Raw genomic sequence first — 11,655 nt, forward strand, 5'->3', positions numbered from 1 at the left:
ATTTGCGAAAATATATATATATATACTATATATACCACCATATATATACTATATATACCACCGATCTTTATGATTTTTTCAGACAACAATATATGCTATATACGTAAGCATTTGGTGAAATTTGAAGCTTCTAGCTGTTAAAATGGGGTAGAAATTGCGAAAAGTTCCTTATCTGAACAATCGGTTGTGGGGGATATATACTATATATACGACCGATCTCATCAATTTTTTCAGGCAACAATATGTGCAATATACGAAAGTATATGGTGAAGTTTGAAGCTTCAATCTGTTAAACTGGGTAAGATATTACAAAAATCCTCTTTTTCTGAAAAATCGGTTGTATGGAGGATATATGCTATAGTGGTCCGATCCGGTCGGTTCCGACAAATGTCTAATCGGACACCCAAATACACCCGCTCACCAAATTTTATCAAGATATCTCAAAAATTGAGGGACTAGTTTGCATACAAACAGACAGACGGACAGACGGACAGACGGACATGGCTAAATCAACTCAGCTCTTCAACCTGATTATTTCGGTATACTTAATGGTGGGTCTATCTATTTTCCTTTAAGGACTTACAATTTTCGGTTTCGTGACGAAATTAATATACCATTTCATTTTCATGAAAGGTATAAAAATAGGTAGGTAATCTGTGTGAGGATGCAAAGCTTCACGTTTTTTGTGGTCTGCATGTAAAAACTATGACTACGAATCACGTATTTCAAAAATATATGACGTAAACGTAACTATTTGATGAAATTTGATGAATTTTGAAGCTTCTAGCCGTAAAAAAGGGGCAAAAATGATAGTTTATATGAAGTATATAATATATATACCACCGATCTCTATGATTTTTTCAGACAACAATATATGCTATATACGTAAGCATTTTGTGAAATTTGAAGCTTCTAGCTGTTAAAACGGGGCAGAAATTGCGCAAAGTTTCTTATCTGAACAATCGGTTGTATGAGATATCTACTATATATACAACCGATCTCTATGATTTTTTCAGACAACAATATATGCTATATACGTAAGCATTTTGTGAAATTTGAAGCTTCTAGCTGTTAAAACGGGGCAGAAATTGCGCAAAGTTTCTTATCTGAACAATCGGTTGTATGAGATATCTACTATATATACAACCGATCTCTATGATTTTTTCAGACAACAATATATGCTAGCCGTAAAAAAGGGGCAAAAATGAGAGTTTATATGAAGTATATAATATATATACCACCGATCTCTATGATTTTTTCAGACGACAATATATGCTATATACGTAAGCATTTGGTGAAATTTGAAGCTTCTAGCTGTTAAAATGGGGTAGAAATTGCGAAAAGTTTCTTATCTGAACAATCGGTTGTATGAGATATATACTATATATACAACCGATCTCTATGATTTTTTCAGACAACAATATATGCTATATACGTAAGCAATCGGTGAAATTTGAAGCTTATAGCTGTTAAAATGGGGTAGAAATTGCGAAAAGTTTCTTATCTGAACAATCGGTTGTATGAGATATATACTATATATACAACCGATCTCTACGATTTTTTCAGACAACAATATATGCTATATACGTAAGTATTCGGTGAAATTTGAAGCTTCTAGCTGTTAAAATGGGGCTAAAATTTGCGAAAATATATATATATATACTATATATACCACCATATATATACTATATATACCACCGATCTTTATGATTTTTTCAGACAACAATATATGCTATATACCTAAACATTCGTTGAAATTTGAAGCCTCTAGCTCTTAAAATGGGGCAGTAATTACGAAAAGTTCCTTATCTGAACAATCGGTTGTGGGGGATATATACTATATATACGACCGTTCTCATCAATTTTTTCAGGCAACAATATGTGCAATATACGAAAGTATATGGTGAAGTTTGAAGCTTCAATCTGTTAAACTGGGTAAGATATTACAAAAATCCTCTTTTTCTGAAAAATCGGTTGTATGGAGGATATATGCTATAGTGGTCCGATCCGGTCGGTTCCGACAAATGTCTAATCGGACACCCAAATACACCCGCTCACCAAATTTTATCAAGATATCTCAAAAATTGAGGGACTAGTTTGCATACAAACAGACAGACGGACAAACGGACAGACGGACAGACGGACATGGCTAAATCAACTCAGCTCTTCAACCTGATTATTTCGGTATACTTAATAATAGGTCTATCTATTTTCCTTTAAGGACTTACAATTTTCGGTTTCGTGACGAAATTAATATACCATTTCATTTTCATGAAAGGTATAAAAATAGGTAGGTACTTTGTGTGAGGATGCAAAGTTTCAGGTTTTTTGTGGTCTGCGTGTAAAAACTATGACTACGAATCACGTATTTCAACAATATATGACGTAAACGTAACTATTTGATGAAATGTTATGAATTTTGAAGCTTCTAGCCGTAAAAAAGGGGCAAAAATGACAGTTTATATGAAGTATATAATATATATACCACCGATCTCTATGATTTTTTCAGACAACAATATATGCTATATACGTAAGCATATGGTGAAATTTGAAGCGTCTAGCTGTTAAAAAGGGGCAGAAATTGCGCAAAGTTTCTTAACTGAACAATCGGTTGTATGAGATATATACTATATATACCATCGATCTCAATGATTTTTTCAGACAACAATATATGCTATACACGTAAGCATTTGGTGAAAGTTGAAGCTTCTAGCTGTTAAAATGGGGAAGAAATTGCGCAAAGTTTCTTATCTGAACAATCGGTTGTATGGGATATATACTATATATACCACCGGTATCTATGATTTTCTCAGACAACAATATATGCTATACACGTAAGCATTTAGTGAAATTTGAACATATCTAAACGATTTTTAAGATAAATATAAAATAAAAAATAGGTAGGTAATCTGTGTGAGGATGCAAAGCTTCACGTTTTTTGTGGTCTGCATGTAAAAACTATGACTACGAATCACGTATTTCAAAAATATATGACGTAAACGTAACTATTTGATGAAATTTGATGAATTTTGAAGCTTCTAGCCGTAAAAAAGGGGCAAAAATGAGAGTTTATATGAAGTATATAATATATATACCACCGATCTCTATGATTTTTTCAGACAACAATATATGCTATATACGTAAGCATTTTGTGAAATTTGAAGCTTCTAGCTGTTAAAACGGGGCAGAAATTGCGCAAAGTTTCTTATCTGAACAATCGGTTGTATGAGATATCTACTATATATACAACCGATCTCTATGATTTTTTCAGACAACAATATATGCTATATACGTAAGCATTTTGTGAAATTTGAAGCTTCTAGCTGTTAAAACGAGGCAGAAATTGCGCAAAGTTTCTCATCTGAACAATCGCTTGTATGAGATATCTACTATATATACAACCGATCTCTATGATTTTTTCAGACAACAATATATGCTAGCCGTAAAAAAGGGGCAAAAATGAGAGTTTATATGAAGTATATAATATATATACCACCGATCTCTATGATTTGTTCAGACAACAATATATGCTATATACGTAAGCATTTGGTGAAATTTGAAGCTTCTAGCTGTTAAAATGGGGTAGAAATTGCGAAAAGTTTCTTATCTGAACAATCGGTTGTATGAGATATATACTATATATACAACCGATCTCTATGATTTTTTCAGACAACAATATATGCTATATACGTAAGCAATCGGTGAAATTTGAAGCTTATAGCTGTTAAAATGGGGTAGAAATTGCGAAAAGTTTCTTATCTGAACAATCGCTTGTATGAGATATCTACTATATATACAACCGATCTCTATGATTTTTTCAGACAACAATATATGCTAGCCGTAAAAAAGGGGCAAAAATGAGAGTTTATATGAAGTATATAATATATATACCACCGATCTCTATGATTTGTTCAGACAACAATATATGCTATATACGTAAGCATTTGGTGAAATTTGAAGCTTCTAGCTGTTAAAATGGGGTAGAAATTGCGAAAAGTTTCTTATCTGAACAATCGCTTGTATGAGATATCTACTATATATACAACCGATCTCTATGATTTTTTCAGACAACAATATATGCTAGCCGTAAAAAAGGGGCAAAAATGAGAGTTTATATGAAGTATATAATATATATACCACCGATCTCTATGATTTGTTCAGACAACAATATATGCTATATACGTAAGCATTTGGTGAAATTTGAAGCTTCTAGCTGTTAAAATGGGGTAGAAATTGCGAAAAGTTTCTTATCTGAACAATCGGTTGTATGAGATATATACTATATATACAACCGATCTCTACGATTTTTTCAGACAACAATATATGCTATATACGTAAGTATTCGGTGAAATTTGAAGCTTCTAGCTGTTAAAATGGGGCTAAAATTTGCGAAAATATATATATATATACTATATATACCACCATATATATACTATATATACCACCGATCTTTATGATTTTTTCAGACAACAATATATGCTATATACCTAAACATTCGTTGAAATTTGAAGCCTCTAGCTCTTAAAATGGGGCAGTAATTACGAAAAGTTCCTTATCTGAACAATCGGTTGTGGGGGATATATACTATATATACGACCGATCTCATCAATTTTTTCAGGCAACAATATGTGCAATATACGAAAGTATATGGTGAAGTTTGAAGCTTCAATCTGTTAAACTGGGTAAGATATTACAAAAATCCTCTTTTTCTGAAAAATCGGTTGTATGGAGGATATATGCTATAGTGGTCCGATCCGGTCGGTTCCAACAAATGTCTAATCGGACACCCAAATACACCCGCTCACCAAATTTTATCAAGATATCTCAAAAATTGAGGGACTAGTTTGCATACAAACAGACAGACGGACAGACGGACAGACGGACATGGCTAAATCAACTCAGCTCTTCAACCTGATTATTTCGGTATACTTAATGGTGGGTCTATCTATTTTCCTTTAAGGACTTACAATTTTCGGTTTCGTGACGAAATTAATACACCATTTCATTTTCATGAAAGGTATAAAAAGTTAAACACCATACGGTTCACAGGATAGAAACAAAAGGTATTTTACCATTTTCGAAACCCAGACGTCTTGATCCAATCAAACTTAAAATTGCTAAAGCTGAATTTGAATTTTTAGTTAAAACGGGTATATGCAGACCCTCAAATTCTCCTATTGCATCTCCACTTCATCTCGTTCCTAAAAAAGAACCAAATGATTGGAGACCTTGCGGAGACTATCGAAGACTTAATTTTATTACTACACCAGATCGGTATCCTTTACCACATATTCACGATTTAACAATTGATTTAAAAAACAAACAATTTTTTTCCAAAATTGATCTTGTGCGTGCTTACCACCAAATTCCAATGGCAGAAGAAGACGTTCATAAAACTGCAATAACTACCCCTTTTGGAACGTTTGAATTGGTAAGAATGCCTTTCGGTTTACGAAACAGTGCTCAAACTTTCCAACGCTTTATTAATGAAGTATTTTCTGATTTCGATTTTGTATTTACATACATTGATGACATTCTTATTGCCAGTGATAATGAAGATCAACATATAAATCATTTAAAATCAGTTTTCAAAAGACTTGAAGAATATAATTTAAATATCAAACCTTCAAAATGTACTCTCGGTGTAAATAAATTAAATTTTTTAAGTTACGAAATTTCAGGCGAAGGTATTAAACCATCTTTAGATAGAATTGAAATCATAACAAATTTTGTAAAACCAATTTCTATAAATAAATTACAAAAATTTTTAGGTATGATAAATTACTATCACAGATATATTAAAATGTTAGCAACAGAACTTAGTCCTCTTCATGAAATGTTAACACATGCAATTAAAAACAAACTCAAACAATTAAATTGGACAAATGAAACCACAACAGCTTTCGAAAATGTTAAAAAACTTTTTGCTAAAAATACTTTACTTACACATTTCGACAAAAATGGTACTTTATCATTAGCAGTAGATGCATCAAATGTTGCTATTGTAGCAGTTCTTCAACAAACTAGCAATAATATACTAGAACCCTTAGCTTATTTTTCAAGAAAATTAACTACAACAGAAACTAAATATTCAACATTTGATCGTGAACTTTTGGCAATTTATAATTCAATTAAACATTTTAAACATTTTCTTGAAGGTAGAACTTTTACAATTTATACTGATCATAAACCTTTAATTCATGTTCTAAATTCTAATAGATAGATCTCCTCGTCAACTACGTCATCTTGAATATATTGCTCAATTTACAAATGATATTCAATATATACGTGGAAAAGACAACATAGTTGCCGACACACTTTCCCGTATTCCAGAAATAAATGCAATTTCAACTCAAGATATAAATTTAGAAACTTTATATAAAGAACAGCAAACTGATACATTTTTACAAAAAACCATTTCTGATCCAAATTCTAAAAATAATTTAAAAGAAATTCATATTCCAATTATTAATTTAAACATATGGTGTGATGTTTCTCTACAACCTTTTCGACCTTATGTTCCACATTCTATGAGAAGAATTATATTTGACAAAATTCACTCATTATCTCATCCAAGTATAAGAACAACTAGAAAATTAATTCAAAATAAATATTATTGGCCTAACATGCGTAAAGAGATTAACGATTGGACTTCATCTTGCATCAATTGTCAAAAATCCAAAATTTGAAGACATACTAAATCTCCTATCCAAAAAATTCAAATACCATCAGGCCGTTTTGAACATATTTATATGGATATTGTTGGACCTCTTCCAGTTTCAAATGGAAATTGTTATATTTTAACAATTATTGATAGATTTTCACGTGGGCCTGAAGCTTATCCGCTTAAAGATATTTCAACAAATACTATAGTAAAAACTTTTATTCAAAATTATATACCACGATTTGGTATACCATTAAATATTACAGTAGATCAAGGTTCACAATTCACCTCAAAATTTTTTACAGAATTAACTAAACTTTTAGGTTCTCATAAAATTCATACATCTCCTTACCATCCCCAAGCAAATGGCATGATAGAGAGATTTCATCGAACTTTAAAAGCAGCAATTATAGCATCAAACGACTCGGTTCATTGGTCTGACATTTTACCATTCATTCTACTTGGTTTACGAACTTCTATTAAAGAAGATTTAAAATGTTCATCTGCTGAACTTGTTTATGGCCAAACACTTAGAATACCTGGTGAATTAATTATTTCAAATAGTAATAAAGAACATGATTTTTCTAATGACGCTCTTCATAAAATAAGAGAATATTTTTCACTTGTTCGTTCTAAGGTTTTTCATCATAACAAAGAAAATGTTTTCGTTCCTAAACAATTAGAAAATTGTGAGTATGTTTTTGTTAAAGTTCTTCGTAAATCTAATTTAGAATCACCTTATGAAGGACCTTTTAAAGTTATATCTAAGAAACATAAAACATTTACAATTCAATACAATAATACTATTAAAAATATTTCAATTGATTTACTTAAACCAGCAAACATACTTATTAACACTAATTTAAATACAAATACATTAAACAACAAAAAACAAAAAAGGTTACATTTAATATTAATTAATAATTTGTTTGTTTCAAATTTTCTTGGAGGGGGAGTAAATATAGTGTTAACTACTTTGTACTCTTTACTTTAATTTTTAAAATAATTTTAATTGAGTTTTCGTGTTAACTTAAAATTTTGAATAACTTCAAAAAAAGAAAATTCTAATTAGTTGGAAAATATCTAAACTCAAAAATAAACAAAAATAAATTTTTATACTTAAAATCAAAATAAAAGATTTTTTAAATATCAACTTGAATGTTGTTATAGCATTATCTGATTCAGGTTCAATTGGTCTCACTTATGACTATCAATTGCCGTCTTCCAGTGAGTTTTACAGCTCCGGCTCACGCTCAATTCTCACGGGAATGGTATGGATCATTGAGAGACTTGAGAAGCGGATGTCGTGAAATTTTCGCACACATGAAATGTGATAGGCAGATGCCGCCGCTGTTTTTCATTTAACTAATACGGCGAAAGGCTAGGCAGCGACATCTATTTTTGAAAAAGTAGGTTTATTAAAGGCAGCGTTGCCAAACTAAAAAGAAGTAATTAACAAATTATCTGGCTCACAAATTGAACCAGACCTCTGTCTGGATTCATCTGGCTCATATCGTTGTTGTTGCATTTACATTGTTATGGATTCGCATTTTCGGTGGAAGCAGTAAGGAAGGCGGTCAGCATGATATGGTGGTGCACAGTGGCTAGTCATTGTCGACTGGGGCGGGTCCTTGCCAACCTTACTGTTCCTGCGCCATAAACAGAAAAAAAGTTCCTATCATGCCTATGAAACTAGCAGCTGTCAAATTTAAAATAAACTGACAGAAGCGCAGAGACGACTCAAAACGCTTATAATTCAAAATAAAACAACATCCGGCCGAACCGGATGTCACGGACAGACCGTTAACATTCAAAAAATTTAAACTACAAAAAAAAATCAAACACAAAAAAAAATTTACCGAACCGGACATGGCCGGTTACTAAAGCTGAAATTCAAAAGAACAAAAAAAGCTGAAAAGTAAAAGAAAGGGAAAAGGGCCGAATATATAGAGGGGCGCCGCGGGTGGTGTTGCGACGCCCGGTGCTATGCCCACCCTCAAGATCTATGGCCACCGTCGCAACTAAAATTCCGGTGGCCCCTTACCTGCTTTACCCTATGCCTTCTAAAAAAAGGGCCACGTCAGCATTCCCATTATAAATACAATTTTAATTCAATACTCATTATTAATGTCTTAAACCTTTTCTCTGAAAAATCATTGAAGTATTAGCTAAATTCTAATATAAACTAAACTCTCTAACAACAAGGTATTCAAATTAATTTGCTTATGTTTTGTTAGCAAAGAAAAATATATATAAAGTTCTGTTTTGGTTATTATCATAAGGGGTTGCCCTTAAAGTACATTGTTACGATAATCACTTATTATCTGTTTTTTTTTTTCTTTTTTTGCACTTACAAAATTATTATGTTGTTGTAGTGGAACATATTTTTGAGTGTAACAAAATATCAATTCGGTATAATTCGCATAGTATAATGATACTAATATCTAATATGTACTAAGAAAAATGTTTACAAAAGCAATAAAGATGAAATTGCGATAGCAATGTATTACGTGCACGTAGATTACTTTCGTCTTGTTTGCCCGCAATAGGGATTCATATGTATATATATATATATATATTGCATTTGTAAGATATAAGAAAAAAAAAATTAAGTCCAAAATCCTTTTGCCAATTCGTGCATAATCGACGAATGGCTGCTGTCGCAAAAAAAATTTCTTTAAATTTATGGTTGAGCTCCCAAAAATGAATCGCTAAAATGTTTCACGTGATAGAGACGGCTTATTATCAATAAAATTTATAGAGCTAACTTCAAACATTTTAAAGCGACAAAATATATTATTAAAATGATAAAAAACCAAATGTATGCTTTTTTTTGTAAAGCTAATGCTTAGGTAGGTATTAGGTAAATGGAATTATACTCGTAAATTGCTGAATACAATTTTAGTTATATTTAAAGAGTTTTGTTCAATATAATGTATATAAGATGCATTCACAAATAAACGGAGTATGTTTGAATTAGTTTTGAGCGTTCTAACAGGTAATTGCTGCTTAACCTGACTGAGACAAAACTGCCTGTTTATTTGTGAACAAACCTTTAAAATGTGTAAATAATTTTGCATATTAAACTGTTGTTGCATTCTTTAATATCTTGTCAAGTTGCAAAACATAAGTGTTCATGTAGTAATTCTTTTGGTTAGATAATCAATACAAGCTAAACTTAAAAGTGGAAGTCATTTATGTGTAACTTTTTTTTCTATAATAAGTTAAACTATCCTGTCATCTTTTATGTTGTTAATTCTTAAGAAATGTCGTAATTTTGACGAAAAAAGATCGATCCTTGTCGAATGGTTTACCCGGGCTGTATAAAACCCTCTAAGTACCAATTGGAAGTTCCTTTAACTACCCTGCAAAAATGCTCTCGTCATTCCACGCCGTTTGACTAGTTATTATACAGTCATAGGTTATATTCCTAGTCACATTTGCATGGGCGTGGGTAAGTTTCGTGACCAGAATTTTTTGTAGGGTAATTATCTCTAAAGTTATACCTTGCTGGTACTTACATGGCCGACAGAGTACGTACCATGGGTCTCTGCCGGCGTGTTGTCGCTGGTGAAGTTGACTTTTCCGGTGAAGCCGACGCTGCTGTTGGTTGTGATGCGCGGTCTTGGGCGCGCCGTGTTGGTACTGTTGGTGGTTGTTGCGCTCTGGTCCGAGGTAATCGAATGAACCTGGAAACTGGAGGCGGAATTGGTGGTCGGACGCTTTTCCGAAGGTAGTAGAGTACTTCGTAACGTAGAGAAAGGGGTTTATCTTCGGATTGAAATGGTTCTCATCAACATTTAGCTCAGTGCCGTCCGAATCCGTATCGGAATCACTAACACTTTCCTCACTAAGTGTGGCTGTGAAACGCCGACCTACTTCACTAGATATTATATACGTTGCGCTTGTGTCAACACGACACCACCGTGATAAGGTTTATTCCCACTTGTTTGTTCTTCTAGTAGTTGGGCCTGCAATTCCTCGTTGCAGTCTTTTGGTTCTTCCACAATGCTCGTTGAATGCGTGCACAGCCGGCTAGGGTGTTTGGCGATTCGTTAAATATAAGTGGGGATGTGCTGTTGACGTAGCCATAATGTTAATAAAGCAGTTGGCGCCTTGCTATTGAAGTTGTGTCGACCGATGTTACACGATCCCTTTTTTTTATATATCGCCAGACCGCCTCAATTTTAACTGCAGCCAATCACACTTTTTTCCGGAAACTCATTTCCAATTTTTTCTCTAGTGATGGCCGGTCTGTTTTTTCTTTGTTTTCCGATACTTTTTATCGCAACTTTCGCCCCATCACTAGGTGTGTTCGCGCGAGCACGCTCCCAAGTGGACCGTAACCGTAGACCGTAGCAGCAGACCCAAACAAACCTGCTTCGCTTTGAAGACCTGGCGATCAATACAGTGCATTGCCTATTTTTCGAAGCACGCGACACTTCAGGTATTTTGGTAGGAATTTGGCGTTAATGCCCTGTTTGAAGTTACTTAAGGCAAAGTTTTTCCGAAAAACTTCCTGACCTTCCTTATAGTTGACTTACCTAGAGCGCTTGTTATAGGTGGTTACTCCCCTATCCTTGGCCTGATCTAAATTTCTACGGATCTGCTCACGAATATTAGTCAACTTGTCAGCTCTGCTTACTACCGTAACCTGGTCTTCCCGAAGGCTGCCGAGTTTCTCTAAAATGTTGTACGTTGAGGCATGTTGGACCATATTTTGGCCATATAATTCAAAGTATGGAGAACACTGAATCGCCGTATGAAAATCACTTCTCAAAACTGATAAAATCTCGGGTATATGCTTATCCCAATCGGTATGGTCAGGTTTATCTTTCAGGAAAATCCTAATCTTCGAAACAATTTCTCTATTAACGCGCTCGGATGCGTTTGCTTGGGGAGAATATAACCCCGTCTTCACGTGCGTCACCCCGTAATTTGCAAAAAATTGGTTCATTTCCTTCAAGATAAACTGCTTGCCATTGTCACTG

The sequence above is a fragment of the Eurosta solidaginis genome, chromosome 3 (genome assembly GCF_040869045.1).
Source record: "Eurosta solidaginis isolate ZX-2024a chromosome 3, ASM4086904v1, whole genome shotgun sequence".
NCBI lineage: Eukaryota > Metazoa > Arthropoda > Insecta > Diptera > Tephritidae > Eurosta > Eurosta solidaginis.